The following is a 16,215-nucleotide window of genomic DNA, read 5'->3' as shown; positions in this document are numbered from 1 at the left end:
TATTGTCACATGTATTAGTATGCAGTGAAAAGTTTTGTTTCTTGTGTGCTATACAGGCATAGCATAACATTCATAAAGGAAACGAGGGAGTGCAGAATGTAGTGTTACAGTCATAGCTAGTATAGAGAAACATCAACTTAGTACAAGTAGGTTCGTTCAAAAGTCCCATGCTACCAGGGAAGAAGCTGTTCTTGAGTTGGTTGACACATTACCTCAGATTTTTGTATCTTTTTCCCGACAGAAGAAGGTGGAAGAGAGTATGTTTAGGATGCGTGGTGCCCTTAATTATGCTGGCTGTTTTGCTGAGGCAGCGGGAAGTGTATACAGAGTCAATGGATGGGAGGCTGGTTTGTGTGATGGATTGGGCTACATTCATGATTGTTTGTAGTTTCTTGCGGTCTTGAGCAGAACAGGAGCCATACCAAGCTGTGATACAACCTGAAAGAATGCTTTCTACGGTGCATCTGTAAAAGTTGGCGAAGGTCGTAGCTGACATGCCAAATTTCCTTAGTCTTTTAGAAAGTAGAGACATCGGTGGGCTTTCTTAAGTATAGTGTTGGCATACGGGGACCAGGACAGGTTGTTGGTGATCTGGACTCCTAAAAACTTGGAGTTTTCGACCATTTCTACTTCATCCCCATTGATGTAGACTGGGGCAAGTTCTCCTCTATGCTCCTTGAAGTTGATGACAATCTCTTCTTGTTTCTCTTGATATTGAGGGAGAGATTATTGCTGTTGCACCAGTTCACCAGATTCTCTATCTCATTCCTGTACTCTGTCTCATCATTGTTTGAGACCCGACCACTACTGTGGTGTTGTCAGCAAACTTTGAAAATCAGCTTGGATGGGAATTTGGCCATACAGTCATAGATGTTTAAGGATATAGTAGGGGATTGAGAATACAGCCTTGTGGGGCACTGGTGTTGAGGATAATCGTGGAGGAAATGTTGCCTGTCCTTACTAATTGTGGTCTGTGGGTTAGGAAGTTCAGGATCCAATCAAAGAGGGAGGGGCTGAGCCCAGGCCATGGCATTTGGAGAAGAGTTTCATTTGAATAATGGTGCTGAAGGCTGAGCTGTTGTGACTAAATAGGGGTCTGATATAGGAGTCTTTGTTATCTGTGTGTTCCAGGTGTTTCAATTTGCTCTTTGGCTACATCCTGAGATGTGGCATCAAGTGCAAGCTGCAGGTGAACCTGTTGATTTCTTTCCCAACCCACCATGTTGACCGTCTCTCCCCCAAACCCTCATCACCTCCTAACTTCCCCTTTCTGCTTATATACTTTGGGCTATACAGAACTGTTGCAAGTTCAGCTGCTGCACACACTAAAGGGAGAGGAAGAGCAATGTCACACTAATGAACAGGAGAGGGATCGGTTTGATTTGCACTTGATTTTCAAACACCAGCTCCAATACCTGTACACATGTATCTCATAGAGTAGAACAGAGTTGGAATCTGTAATGGTGATTCAGTAGGCGTAAGTGGACTGCAGTCAAGCTATTGCAAAAAAGTTGCTGTGTGCCATCTTTCTATAGGGTAAAGATGAATTCTGTTGTGGAGTAAATGATGTGAAGATCCATCGGGCCATATACAGAAAAGCATTGATAAAGAAGCACACAGAGATGCTTGTGCATTGGCAGGCTTGTCAGACAGCTATCTGTCACTATCAAGGAGCATGGAGGAATTTGGCTCCAAACGGTTAAAGAGCATCATGCAGTGTTTGGCATCTATTCTTTCCACCATGTAAATGGTGGCAAAATCAACAATGGTACTGACAGACCCAATTGTGATAGATCATCCGGTGGCTAGTTTCTTAGCCTCCACTGCAACACATGCAGAAGCAGCCCAGCATCTCAAAGCTTCAATCGAAGCTCACACTGAGATTGTGAGATCCATGATTGTTGCCATGCAAACACAGAACTGAAGGAGTTCTACATCGTTTTCTTAATAACGTATTCAATGGAATTCCATCTAGGTATAGCAAAGTAGCAAAGTTCTCCTGCTGAACATTTCTTCCTCGTACCACATAAAGGTCTTTCTTCAGGAAATGGGAAAGGTATTCCGAAACAAACCAATGTCAGCTGCTGAAATCATCACTGTCACCTAATGAGGAAAGGCTTCAGATTGGCATGAACATTTTCAATGGAGCTAATGCCACTGTCAGGGGGCTGTGACTCTATGTTGTCATTTATTGTAAAGGTAATGGAATATAAAAGTGGGGATATTTTGTTGCAACTGTACAAGACATTGGTGAGATTACATCAGAAATACTGTGTACAGTTTTTGTCTCCTTATTTAAGAAAGGATATAAATGCATTAGAAGCTGTTCAGAGGTTTGCTTGACTGATACCTAGGATGGGGAGTTACGTTGATGTGATATAATCATATTGTCACTGGACTAGCAATCCAGAGACCCAGGGTAATGCTTGGAGTTTGAATCCTATTACTGCAGATGGTGGAATATGAATTCAGTAAAAACAATTGTTGATTGTCGTAAGTACTCATCTCGTTCTACAAAGCTTTCTTTCAGCTCCTTTTCAGAGCGCTCCGTATTTCAGGTGGTATGGTGGCACAGTGGTTAGCACTGCTGCCTCACAGTGCCAGGGACCGGGTTCAATTCCAGCCTTGGATGACTGTGTGGAGTTTGCACATTCTCCCCGTGTCTGCATGGGTTTCCTCCCACAATCCAAAGATGTGCAGGTTAGGTTGATTGGCTATGCTAAGTTGCTCCTTAGTGTCCCAAAATGTTAGGGGGATTAGTAGGGTAAATACATGCAGTTACAGTGACAAGGTCTGGATGGAATGCTCTGTTAAGGATGTAGACTTAATGGGCTGAATGGCCTCTTTCTGCACTGTAGGGATTCTTTGGTTCTCTGATTTTGTTGATCTGAAAGGGAAGAAGAATCCAGGATTAGGCTTTTGCATGAAATATATATATGTAAGCATGTCTGCTCAAAACAGTTGCACTTTGTCATGCTTGGTGTGTGAGGGTGAAATACCAGTTAGAAGGGACAAAGCAAAATATACTCAAGAACCTTGCAGGATGTATCCTCCAGGCTTTCTACTTGCTATGTCCTGACAGAATCCATATCCACTTTTTTACTTTTATTATTTCATCATGTGATGTCACTGATGACATTATCAGCCATTTGCAGTGGCATATCGGCAGTCTATCTTATCAGCCTGCAGTGTTAACATCCTTTCAATAAAACTTTTCATTTGTTTGCACTTAAGAGGCCTGCAGCCTACCTTTTAAAACCACCAGGTAGAAAACTGGTGACCACACTAACAGTCATTCTAAAAGAAAAAAAGTGGAAAAGATCCAACAGCATTATAGACACCTGACTGAAGAATAAATAACTGAAATCATCACTACATGAAAGCCAGTGGTGGAGAAGTGCCAAACAATAGTTGCAGCCCCTGAAAAATAATCAAAGACTCTGGAGAAAACAACTTCAGATAGTATCTTGCTCTACCTGATAAGATCTGTAACAGTACCAGGAGCACCATGAGTAACAAGTGCCATGCAACAACAAATTTAGAACTGGGATGTTACAAAACATGAAAAGAAACAGGCTGAACTTAGGTTTACCTTGTTTTGGGGACAAAGGAAGCAAATTAGTGCTAAAAATTACATGCTGATGCAGTCCCTTTCCATTGGAAAAATGGTGGGATCTTTTGCTGTCATGAAACCATTTGCGGAGAATATAAAGAGATGGAGTTCAAATGCAGAGAGATTTGACAATTTTGCCCAGGTGAACAAGATAGCAGCAGATATGGTAGCCCCAACTGTGCTGAGCATAATGGGATAGAAAGCATTTAACCTCCTTAGAAGACTGGTACAGCCAGAAAAGCAAGGCAGGAAAATCTATGATGAAAAAGTGAAAATATTACAGGGCCACAATTCACCAAAAACTGCAGAAAGGTTTAGGTTCCATAAGTATAATCAACAAGAAGGTGTATCAGTCACACAGTTTCTAGCTTATTTGAAGAGTCTAGCTGAATACTGTGTCCTGAAGGATGTCCCGAACAACACCATGTGAAATAAAAGTAAAATACTGCAGATGCTGAAATCTGAAACATATAGAAAATGCTGGAAAGTCTCAGCAGGTCTGACAGCATCTGTGGAGAGAGAATAGAGCCAAAGTTTTGAGTCAGGACAGGTGTAATCCTGACTCGAAACATTGGCTCTATTGTCTCTCCACAGATGCTGTCAGATCTACTGAACTTAGATTAATCTGTGGTCTAAGGAGTGAGACTATTCAAAAGTGGTTGTTAACAGGAAGCGATCTAACTTAAAGAAAGCTGAGGAAGTTACTATATCCAGGAAACTATAAGCTAAGGAAGCTTAATAGTTGAGTTCGAGCACAAGAATTCACAAGATGTTGGCCAAAAACCAAACCAAGAGGGCCCAATTTTACCATCGTATTTCACCCGTTTGAGTACAAAAACTTGGTAAAGTCGGGCATGACGCGAGTAGCATGATCCGTACCCACTTCTGTACCAAAGCCCAAAAATGGCCACAATCAGGACCACACCCAAAACAGGTATAATGGTCATTTAAATGCATTTGCATGCATTTAAGTTGACTTAGTGGGCTGCACGTCCAACCTTATTGGCATTTCCCCTTTACCGTCGCGTTTGCCCATCCAGAATCGGCACAAATCAGATATGCTCCACAAAAGTCTGAGTCGGGGTTGGGGGGGGTAACAGAGGGACAGCCGGCTCTCTGCTTGAGATCGGTGGGGGGAGGGTATGGAGGGAGCATCCACTGTCACTCTGCCTGTGATCAGTGAGGGAGAAAGGAGGTCCGCTGCCACTCTGCCTGTGATCAGTGAGGGGGAAGGGGGGTGGGGAGCCATGATCGGTCTGGCTGGCAGAGGGGATGGGGTGATAAGGGGGTCAGTAATGTTGTGGAGATGGGGCAATGTCTGGGGGGGCCAGGGGGAGGCATTATCCGGCCCAGAAGTGATGTGGCAGGGGAGCCGCATTCTATCTTTTTTTTGCGCACGTGCAGTTGGAGGCGGTGATTGGAGCTGCAGGATTTTGGTGCATTAAGCCCCACTCACAGGCTTCTGCAGTGCGAATTGGAATTGCTGATTTTTTTTCAGGTAGAGTGCGTATGGGGGCGCCTGAGAACGGGTCTAAAAGTCAGATCTGAAACACTCCCAGTTTCAAGTCCATCCAGCACTTCAAATCAAAAATGTAAAATAGGGCCCAACATCTCCACAACCTATATGGGAGGCACTTTATTGATGGACCATCACCATCTGACAATGATATTTGGTCCTCATACAGGGTTTTCATCACTGGCAGAGAGCAGGATGTAGAGGTAGGCACTGCTGTTGTCAGCACACACCATACATGATAAATTATCATTAGTCAAACCAGCTTGGGAATGCTGATGGACTCCCCTGACTATCCTTACCCAACAATTTTTCAATAAACAATTAGTGTGGAAACATTTTTTATTTCAAGCAAGCAGATGACATTCCTGTAACTGAAGGATAAATTAAGAGGCACAACAGAAATGATCCACTGCTGTTTTGGGCAAGATATTTTGTGGCAAGACTTCAGGAGAAAATAAGTTAAAGCTGTCTTCCACCCGAAGCCGCAAACTTTCCATAGAGCAGATTCTCTTCTAGGAAATGAAAGTCATTATTCCGCCATTATTAAGGAAATGCGTATTAAACTAATTACACAAAGGCCACTGTGGCATCACAAGGAGGAAGGAGATAGCCAGAAGCTATTTTTGGTGGCAAGGGCTTAATGCTAAAATAGAGGAGGTGGGGGGGAATTTGTTTGTCTTGTGCAAAAGTATGAGACCTGCCATCATTACACACATGGGTATGGCCAGAAGGGGTCTGGTAAAGAGTACGTACACATTATGTCAGGCTGTTCAAAGTGTGTTTTACAAGTCAGGTTTTACAATGAGAGAACAAGACAAAACTTGGTGTTTTTCATCAGGGTCAAGACATTCTGGCAAGAAACTATACCACAAGTGCAAAGTGGATATATGCCATCACCTTAGCACAGTCAGGGCTGATCTGCAACACTGTACGAACACAAGACAATGTAGTATGGAGAAAACATGTATCAACTTTTGGTAACAAGAATCAATCTGCAAGACAGAACCAACAGAAAGTCTACATCAAGGTGTGCTAAGAGAAGACTTGAATGTTCCTGACAGCCTTATGCTACTTGAACCAATTGGGGAAGAAGTACCTCACTTCAACACTGAGTTGACCTCAAAACATTATGTTGACTCCAGTTAAAACAACCACAGACAACATCCAAACCAAGCCAAAGATAGCAGTGGTTACAGTGAACACTATAAAGCAGATGGAGGTTCGCTGACAACGAGACAAAAAAATGACAGCCTCTGAAATGTCTGATCTATTGAGTGTTGTTTACTAATCGTTCATGTTGCTAATTTTAATAACATTATTGGTGTCAGGAACATTTGATTTAAAGGGGGCGGAAATGTGTTGTTTATTCATGTTATTTTTAGTGTTTCCTCGTGAGAAGCTTTGCAGTGAAAGAGGGGCACTTTAGAGAATGATCATGTGATGTCACTGATCATGTCATCAGCTGTTTGTGGAGGCAAACTGGCAGATTATCTTAGCAGCCTGTAGTGTTAACATCTTTTCAATAAACATCTTCACTTCTTTGCACCTTCAAGACCTGCAGCAGGACATTTCGGATATGGAGAATGGAGGATCTGCCTCCTCCTGTCTATAGGCTATTGTTCACCAGAAAGGAGAATGTGAAAATAGAAAGATGGTTTGAGAATGAGTATATCAAGTTTGAACATGGTGTGGGATAAGTGGCAGAAATCTGATGGGGTAATGCAGTGCCAGTGAGGACAACAGGAGGGGCCGAAAGCAGCATTAGGGACAGAAGATTATGTGTGTTGTAATAAAAATTGGTACATGGGAGAGGGAACAGTTGTGAGCATTCAGACCTCAGATACTTAGTGCACAGTTATAAGAGGGTGATTTGGAATTGGTGTTAGGAGTCCTACCTTAACAACCCTGTCAAGTGATTAAACTTACGTTAAGGCTAGATTTGTGAGGCAAACTTCCTGGTGCAGCCACCACCACGTGTGCCTATTGTATTAATAAAGTCTTTTTCGTTTCTCACTAGTTCTTTTGACAATTGTCTTAACTCTGTGCCCTCTAATTAGCAACTTATCAGTCAGTGAAAACAGTTTATCCTCACTTAGTATATCAAAATCCTTTCTTTTTGTATACCCCTAAGGAGATCAATCCTAACTTCTCTAGTTTCACTATATAACTGAAGTCCCTCATCCTTGGTATTCTGTAACCATTAGTGATGCTTGAGGTCTTGTCCTGTCTCAAACAGGCACAGAACCAATAAGCAGCATGTGTGGCATTGGAGATGCATCCAAAACAGTACAATTGGTTTCCCAGCATCAGTTTGACTATCTCCCCTCCTGCATGTGTGTTTTCACGTGCGATTGGATATCTGGGCCTTGATTTCCACATTGTTGTTTTGGGAAGTGGAACCATTCATTTCCTGTTCATTTAACATTTCTCACAGGGAGCAGATGCTTCGCAGGATTGTGGTAATGAAAGGGTTAGTGCAGGAAGATTCTCTTAGTACTGCATGAGAAGACTGGCACTATTTCAACAAGTGAGTCTACCCTCAAACATGAATCCATTCATAGCCAAAAGGAAAAAGGGCGGATCTCTGGGATTCATTATAAAATTCGGTATTTCTCATCTACTGAGCAAACAGGAAAGTTCTAAACTCTGGTTATACTTGGAGGATTTTGCTCTGCATTGGTTGGGACATTTGAGTCATTTTAAGATCCTGAGTGAGTTTCACTTGGTGGTGTTGATGATTTGGAATAAGTCCTACTCAACCTGGTATGTATGCCTCTTATTTGTATTTTTCATTATTGTTGTTTATAGTGACTTTCTTACATCTGTTATTTCTTCTGTACGTTTCAGTGTAAGCTGCTGTGCATGTGCAACCCTGCTAAATAGCAATGAATCAGTCACCAACTGGTAGTGTTAAGCGTGCACTTGTCAATCCCTGCAGATGTACATTGTATTCTACATAAAGGGAATGCTTTACCACAACATGTCTCTTGTCAGCTCTTAAACGTGCAGAGGATACAAAGAGTAAAGGAAAGTTACTACTGTAAATGCTGCCGACTAGTGAGATCTGTTTTTAGGATTGCAGGCATGCCATTTGAATGTAAAACCGACTTTGCAGATTATCTACCCATCATAGATTTCTTTTTCACAATTGACTTGCCTGTGGTGCATTTATTTGGTTGCCGAAGACAGGAAAGCAGAAAGCATAAACTAAAGATTTAAGTATAAGTTTAATTTTAACAAGTTGAATCCAGTAAACAGGTCAGCATTGTAAGGAATCCACAGAAACTCGGCTCTGGGCTGGAGTGCCAAGGCGCAGGTGGCATTGCATGGACTAACATAGGGAAAACTGTGGGGAAAAAAACATGTCATTAAGTAACGATACAAAGGCTGATTCCATGGTTCTCAACACAAAACAACAAATCACAAGCAACACATTAGAGGGAATGATCGGTATAGGAAACAAATCCAAACATGATAGTCTAGATTCTTAGATGCTTCCCACACCCTCGCTGTGTATGTGGTAAATTTATAGCTTAAATACAAGAGAAAATTTCAGATGAGCAATGAACATGATGAGGGACAAAGATAGACAAGAGAGTTGGTGACAGAAAGCACACCAATTTACTGATTACACTGTTGGTTTAGATGTAGAAATGGAATACTTGCCCATTATCCAATCTGTTTGGGAAAATATTTGTGAGCAGTTAAGCTAGTTACATTTGTTTGTAAGTGGACTTGTTGGGTTTGGACTAATTGGACACAAAGTTACGTTTTGATTATTTAAAGATGATTTTAACTGGCTTGTGATTACTTATGCTTAATAAGCAGTAGAGATATTAAGGGGAGTGTGCAGTTGCACCTCTTGCACTAGGTGCAACAGAAGGAGGATGAAGAACAGTAGCAATAACAGCAGTGGTGGCAGAGTCCTCCGCATGCAAGAGAAGCTACAGTTGGATCTCTCAGAAGACAATAGATGAGGGAATTTGCTTGCAGAGATGAAAACCACCCAACATGGTCTACAGAAAAGTAGATATCTTTGTTGAATAACTGAAGGGGCTGTCTGTGTCCAGTCAGTTCATTCCTGATTTCTGCAGCTGAAGATAGGAATGTTTGCTATTTAGAATCCACCAAATCCCTACAGTGCAGAAGGAGGACATCCAGCCCACTAGGTCTGCACCCTCTCTCAGAAAAAGCATTCCACCCAGACCCTCTCCATGCCCTATACCCATAACTCCATATATTTACCGTGGCTAATCCATCTAATCTGCACATCTTTGGACACAAAGGGATAATTTAACCTGGCCAATCAACCTAAACTGCACATCTTTACATTGTGGGAGGAAATGGGAGCACCTGGAGGAAACGTGCGAAGAGGCTGGGAGAATGCGTATACTCCACAGTCACCCAAGGCGAGCTTCAAATCCGATCCCTGGCACTGAGGCAGCAGTGCCAACCACTGTGCCATCCTACTGGGCTAGCAGCCATGTACTGCACCTGCGGGCTGGGTTTTTGCGACTCATGGGCCCTTGTGCATGAGTCGCAAAAACTCAGCCTGCGGCTGCAGCAGGTGGTCAGGAAGGCAAATGGGATGCTGGCCTTCATAGCAAGGGGGATTGAATATAAAAGTAGGGAGGTCTTGCTGTGGCTGTACAGGGCATTGGTGAGGCCGCAGCTGGAGTACTGTGTGCAGTTTTGGTCGCCGTACTTACGCAAGGATATTTTGGCCTTGGAGGGAGTGCAGAGGAGGTTTACGAGGCTGATGCCAGAGTTGAGGGGGTTGAGCTATGAGGAGAGGCTGAATAAACTAGGCTTGTACTCGTTAGAGTTTAGAAGAATGAGGGGAGATCTCATTGAGACATATAAGATGACGAATGGGATGGATAGGATAGAGGTGGAGAGACTCTTCCCGCTCAGAAAGGACAGTAGGACTAGGGGGCACAGCCTCAAGATAAAGGGGGGACGGTTTCGAACGGAGTTGAGGAGGAAGTTCTTCACTCAAAGGGTGGTGAATCTCTGGAATTCTCTGCCCGTTGAGGTGGTGGAGGCTGCCTCGCTAAATATTTTTATGACACGGGTTGATGGGTTTTTGAATAGCGAGAGGATTAAGGGTTATGGGGAGAGGGCGGGAATGTGGAACTGAGCCACGACGGATCGGCCATGATCTTGTTGAATGGCAGGGCAGGCTCGAAGGGCTAGATGGCCTACTCCTGCTCCTATTTCTTATGTTCTAATGCCAGTCACTGTAAAATTACCACTGCCTTGAACTTTTATGCCTCAGGAACATTAAGGGTTGCTATTAGGGACATTTCAAGGATTTTGCTGTGGGTTTTCTCAAGTGCAACAAGCAGGTAACCAGTGCACTATGTGTTAGAGAAAACCAGTACACATTGTCTCTCATGGACGACAACAGTTAAAATGGCACAACCTTGGATTTGTTAGAAGGACTGGATTCAGTCATTTGCAGGTTATGATTCTGTGGCAGAATAGAAGTCAGGGGTACTTCCTTTGCTTTGTGTCCATGTCAAGCTCTCCTTAACTCCCACCTATCCTTGACCTTCTGTTCTGCACAGTAAGAAGTCTCACTTCACCAGGTTAAAGCCCAACAGATTTATTTGGCAGCTCTAGCTTTCAGAGCCTCAAGCTCCTTCATCAGGTGAGTGAAGACTTATGTTTAGTCATGGGCATCCAGCCTCTGATCCTCTGGCAAGCAACCCCCCAAGGGTTCCTGATTGTGGCCATCCTCATGTGCGCAGGGCTTAGCTATTGGCTTCTGCTTGGCAATTCTGTCGTGTGTCGTGAAGGCCTTGGGGAACACTTGCCCCAGGATCAGAAGCTGAATGCCCTTGACTGAACACAAGTCCTCACTCACCTGATGAAGGAGCTTGAGGCTCCGAAAGCTTATGCTGCCAAATAAACCTGTTGGACTTTAACCTGGTGTTGTGAGACTTCTTACTGTGCTTACCCCAGTCCAACGCTGGCATCTCCACATCACTTCTATGCTGCCAAATTTTCTCCACCCCATCTGTAACCATGTAATCTATCACATTTCCACCCCATTCAGTTTTCAAGTCATACCAACTTGAAACTTTAATTCTATTTCTTTCTCCACAGACTTTGCCAGAGCTGCTGAGTTTATCCAAAATTTCCTGGTTTTGCATTTCCCTTTAGAAATGAACCAAAGCTGTGCACAGAACGCCACATATGATCACATCACCAGTCCCCTAGCAATAAAAGCCAACATGCTATTTGCCTTCCTAATTGCTTTGCTGTACCTGCATGCAAACATTATTTTCCTTTTATAAGTGCACCCAAGTCTCTCTGTCAATATTTAAACATTTTCCATTCTTTAAAGATATTGTTTTACAGTCTTATTACTGAAATGAATAACTACACACTTCTCCATATTGTACTCTATTTTATATTTTGTTGCCCAGTCATTTTCTAGAAACTTGTCTATATTTATTTTTAGTCTCTCAGCTTACTTTCCACCTAGTTTTGTATCATCAGTAAAGTTATATACATAAATCTTAGGACCCAATTTTACCATCACTTTGCACCCCTTTTCAGGTGCGAAAAGTTGGTAATGTTGGGCGGGAGGTGAGTAGAGCAATCCGTGCCTGCCTCCATGTTGACTCCCCTTTTATAAAGGCCCGAAAACAAATATGGCCACGATTGGGGTCGCACCTGAAACGGACATGATGGCCATTTAAATGCATTTGCATGCGTTCAAGTTGACTTAATAGGCTGCATGCCCAACCTTACTGGCACTTCCCTCTTTACCACTTCGTTTGTCCATCCAGAGTCGGTGTAAAACATACATGCTCCACAAAAATCTGATTTGGGCATTTATTGAGGAGATAAGCTTGAGATCGGTGGCAGTGGGGGAGGGGGTGGTCCATTGCCATTCTGCCTGAGATCAGTGAATGGAAAAGGGGTCCACTGCATTCTGTCTTGAGATCAGTGAGGGGGAAGGGGGACTGCTGCTACTCTGCCTGAGATCAGTGGGGGGAATGAGGGACCCGTGATCTGTCTGGGTGGCAGGGGGTGTGGGGATAAGTGGGTCAGTAATGTTATGGGGGTTAGGCTGTATCTATGGGGGCCAGGGGGAGGCATTATCTGGCCCAGAAGGGATGCGTCAGAGCCAAATTTTTTTAAGGAAGGAATGAAATTAACCAGATGTGCCAACATGCACACATAACCCGTTAATATTGTTGTGGAAGGGAATATAACAACACAACAGATATTTTTATGTTTACGTAATTTTATACAATTCCCAACCACCCTTCCTCAACAGTTGGCTAATTGGGGATTTCCAGAGACTGCAGATTCTACTCACCACCACCATAGATTATACCCACCACCAGTGACAGCACAGTGGCAGGGGCGGCACAGTGGCACAATGGTTAGCACTGCTGCTTCATAGCTCCAGAGACCTGGGTTTGATTCCCGGCTTGGGTCAATGTCTGTGTTGAGTTTCCCTGTGTCTGTGCGGGTTTTCTCTGGGTGCTCTGGCTTCTTCCCACAGTCTAAAGATGTGCTGGTTAGTTGCATTGACCTGAATAGGTGCCGGAGTGTGGCCACTAGGGGAATTTCACAGTAACTTCATTGCATTGTTAATGTAAGCCTTATTTGTGACTATTAAATAAAATTTAAATTTACTTTTCACTCCTGGAGTCAAAGAGACAATACTGTCTTTAAGAAAAGGTCCAGGGCCATCTTGCCTTCAAGGGACACGCACCTTGGCTGTGTGGTCAGGTAGGTATAAAAATCTTTGCCGTGCGACCCAGGTCTTCGGTGTGGGGTTGTATTCGAAAATGCAGTTTCTTGTATCCTGGATCTTTGCTGGTAAATTTGAATTTGAATTTTGTTGAATTTCTTTCTTTGGTGGTTGAAGAGTAATTTTAAGAGTCTTTTCAGCTGTTGAAGCCATTAAGGGATAAGGCTGCGGTTCAGTCAAAGTTGGTTTGTTCAGCTTGGTGAAGAGTCCCTGGCTGCAGTTGTGGAGAAGAGAGCAAGCCGTGTGCTCTGGCTGAAAGAGTCTTTTATCCTTTGTCTTTATCAAATTTTAAAAAGACGCAACCTTTGAAATTCTGGCAGGCTTCTTCCAATGGTCAGTTGAACTTTGATGAGTACTTGGAGCTAATGAGGTGCAAAATGGTTTTGATGGTCCTCAGGAGGTGTTGATCGCTTTCGCATCGAGATGGTTTTGCAAGACACAGCCTGGGCTCAAACCTGTTGGATTTTGCAGACAAGTTGGAGTCTATAATCCATAGATGTTGTAATAGGTGACATTGTTAGCCAGGTCTAGCAGGGCTGGTTTTTGCATAATTAGCAGTCTAGTTTTGCCATGACTCATCATGACTCATTGCTTGCTCAAGCGACAGTTCGATGGATTATTTGACAAGGCTGTGTATCTCTTTGTCTTGATGTGGAGATGCTGGCATTGGACTGGGGTAAACACAGTAAGAAGTCTCACAACACCAGGTTAAAGTCCAACCAGTTTATTTGATAGTAAACCCACAGCTTTTGGGTTTACTTGATGTACAAGCTGTGGGTTTACTATCAAATAAACTGGTTGGACTTTAACCTGGTGTTGTGAGACTCCTTACTGTATCTCTTTGTCTGCCAGTGTCCTGTTTGCAGACATTTTAAGTCCATTTGTTTTGATACACAGCATTTTAAGTTTGTCCGTATTTCAGACCGTTTTTTTTCATATTCCTATTTTTATTAATGTCCATAAAAGATGGATTTAACTCATCTTACACTATGAGAGCTAATGCTCCTCCTTTACTATTCCGTTGCTTAAAATTAGGATAATTCTTCTCCAACTTGATCACCTTGTAAACATGGGTGGGATTTTCCAGCCCATCCTACCAGTGGGGTCGTCAGTCCCACTGAAGGCGACCCCCTGCAATGGGTTTCCAGACAGCGGGGTGGGTGAGCCAGACAAAATGCCATAGACTTCAGTGGGAACGGAAGATCCCACCAGCAGCCAATGGCGAACCACCTCTGCCACGAGAAAACCCATTGCAGGGGTCCAGAAAATCCCAGTGTTTCTGTAATGGTGATTACATCTAAATCATTTACCTCTATTTGTGACACTAGTTACCTTACTACAGATGTTTTGAAAGTTCAGATAAAGGATTTTTATTTCCATTTTTTAATTTCTAATTCCTGCAATGACCTTGTTTGCTGATGTACAGGTTCTCTGTCCCTTCCTGTCCAACCTGCTCATATTTCCCCATATCCCTATACTGTTCTGATGCCTTGACTTTTCTCTTTAGATATCTAAATCTCGTTTTGCCCAAACACTTGTCTTCCCAGTGTTTAAAATCCTGTCCACAGACTTGTTTATACAATTGGCTGGGATACCTGTTCCATCCCAATGGAAAAATTCAAAACAAGGTAGCTCACTCTTAACCTCTGTACTGATATCGGCACTTCTTCCCATGCCACTCTATGTCAATTGGTGTGTGGTTCGGATACCAATTAAGTGGTGATTATCTTTGATGTTTGGATTCTAACTCAAATTCTTAGGTAGAACCTGGAATGATGTTCTGCTATGTCACTGGTTCTCAAAAGCAGCCTATAACAGAACAGCAAGGTTTTCAAAGTGATGCATGACACCGGTTCTGAAGTTGAAATTGATGGCAATTATCTATCTGAGGGAATTGTACTAATCCCAAGAAGCTTTACTCTGGTACTGAGTCATTAACTGTGCAGTGTTAGATAGTGGTTTCACCTTGAAAATCTGTGGAAGATTGGTTAAATGTTATTTCTCTTCACACTTTAGTAAGAATCTGAGAGAGATTCTACTTGTTTCAGTTACAAGGATAACAACACATTGGGTCACTGAAAAGCATGGTGATTCCAAGCAAAATAGCTGGAGAAAGCCACTTTATTACTGCTGCTGTTCTCTAGTGAGATACCCCTGCTACTGTGCAAAACATCCCTGAAAAGGGCACAAATGAAACTGGACATGGAACATGATGAAACAATTATTTTGGGAAAGTCAGTGTGTTTGCAGTTTATGTAACCAAAACTTTATTCCATCCTCTCAGCAGCCAAATACTTCAAAACAGATGTTAAAGAAATATTATTAGCATCAAGTAATAAGAATCTGTGAGAAATGAAGCAAACTGCATTAAAGTTAGACAATTGGCTCTCCATTTTTGTTACAAATAAAAAATCCTCCTGATTTGATTTATCATAACAAAGAACAAAAAATATTACAGCACAGGAACAGGCCCTTTGGCCCTCTAAGCCTGCACCGAGCGTGCTGCCTAACTTAACTAAAACCGCCTATGCTTCCAGACACCATAACCCTCTATTCCCATCTCATTCATATACTTGTCAAGACGCTCCTTAAAGGTCACTACTGTATCTGCTTCCACTACCTCCCTGGGCAACGAGTTCCAGGCACCCACTACTCTGTGTAAAAAATCTGCCTCGTACATCTCTTTTAAAACTTACCCCTCACACCTTAAACCTGTGCCTGCTAGTATTTGACTCTTCCACCCTGGGAAAAAGCTTTTAATTATCCACTCTGTCCATGCCTCTCATAATCTTGCAGACTTCCATCAAGTCTCCCATTAACCTCCGTCGCTCCAGTGACAACAAACCAAGTTTCTCCAACCTCTCCTCATAACTAATGCCCTCCATACCAGGCAACATCCTGGCAAATCTTTTCTGTACCCTCTCCAAAACTTCCACATCCTTCTGGTAGTGTGGCAACCAGAATTGAACACTATATTCCAAGAGCAGCCGAAATAAGATTCTATAAAGCAGCAACATGACTTGACAATTTGTAAACTCAATACCCCTGCTGATGAAGGCAAGCATGCCGTATACCTTCTTGACTACCTTCTCCACCTGCATGGCCACTTTCAGTGACCATTGTACCTGTACACCCAGATCCCTTTGCCTATCAATACTCCTAAGGGTTCTGCCATTTACTGTATATTTCCTATCTGTTTCAGACCTTCCAAAATGCATTATTTCACATTTTGTGCGGATTAAACTCCATCTGCCATCTCTCTGCCCATGTCTCCAACTGATCTATATCCTGCTGTATCCTCTGATGGTC

General features: G+C 42.9%; 1 protein-coding gene across 2 annotated transcripts in view; it reads left to right on the top strand.

The window, feature by feature from the left end:
- The window catches only part of gdpd2 (glycerophosphodiester phosphodiesterase domain containing 2), a 147,851-nt gene that overhangs the window by 35,231 nt on the left and 96,405 nt on the right, over positions 1–16,215 (top strand). Inside the window, exon 1 of one of the 2 annotated variants that reach the window (XM_080187516.1) lies at positions 7,673–7,892. The exons of the other annotated variant lie outside the window; for it this stretch is intronic. The gene's annotated coding sequence lies outside the window, so the exon portion shown is untranslated. Of the gene's footprint in view, positions 1–7,672; positions 7,893–16,215 lie in introns of those variants that run through there. 2 annotated transcript variants of the gene reach the window in all.

Source organism: Carcharhinus amblyrhynchos, chromosome 4 (assembly GCF_965287045.1).
Source record: "Carcharhinus amblyrhynchos chromosome 4, sCarAmb.v2.hapA, whole genome shotgun sequence".
NCBI classification, from domain to species: domain Eukaryota; kingdom Metazoa; phylum Chordata; class Chondrichthyes; order Carcharhiniformes; family Carcharhinidae; genus Carcharhinus; species Carcharhinus amblyrhynchos.
This window is presented reverse-complemented; position numbering and strand designations above follow the sequence as displayed.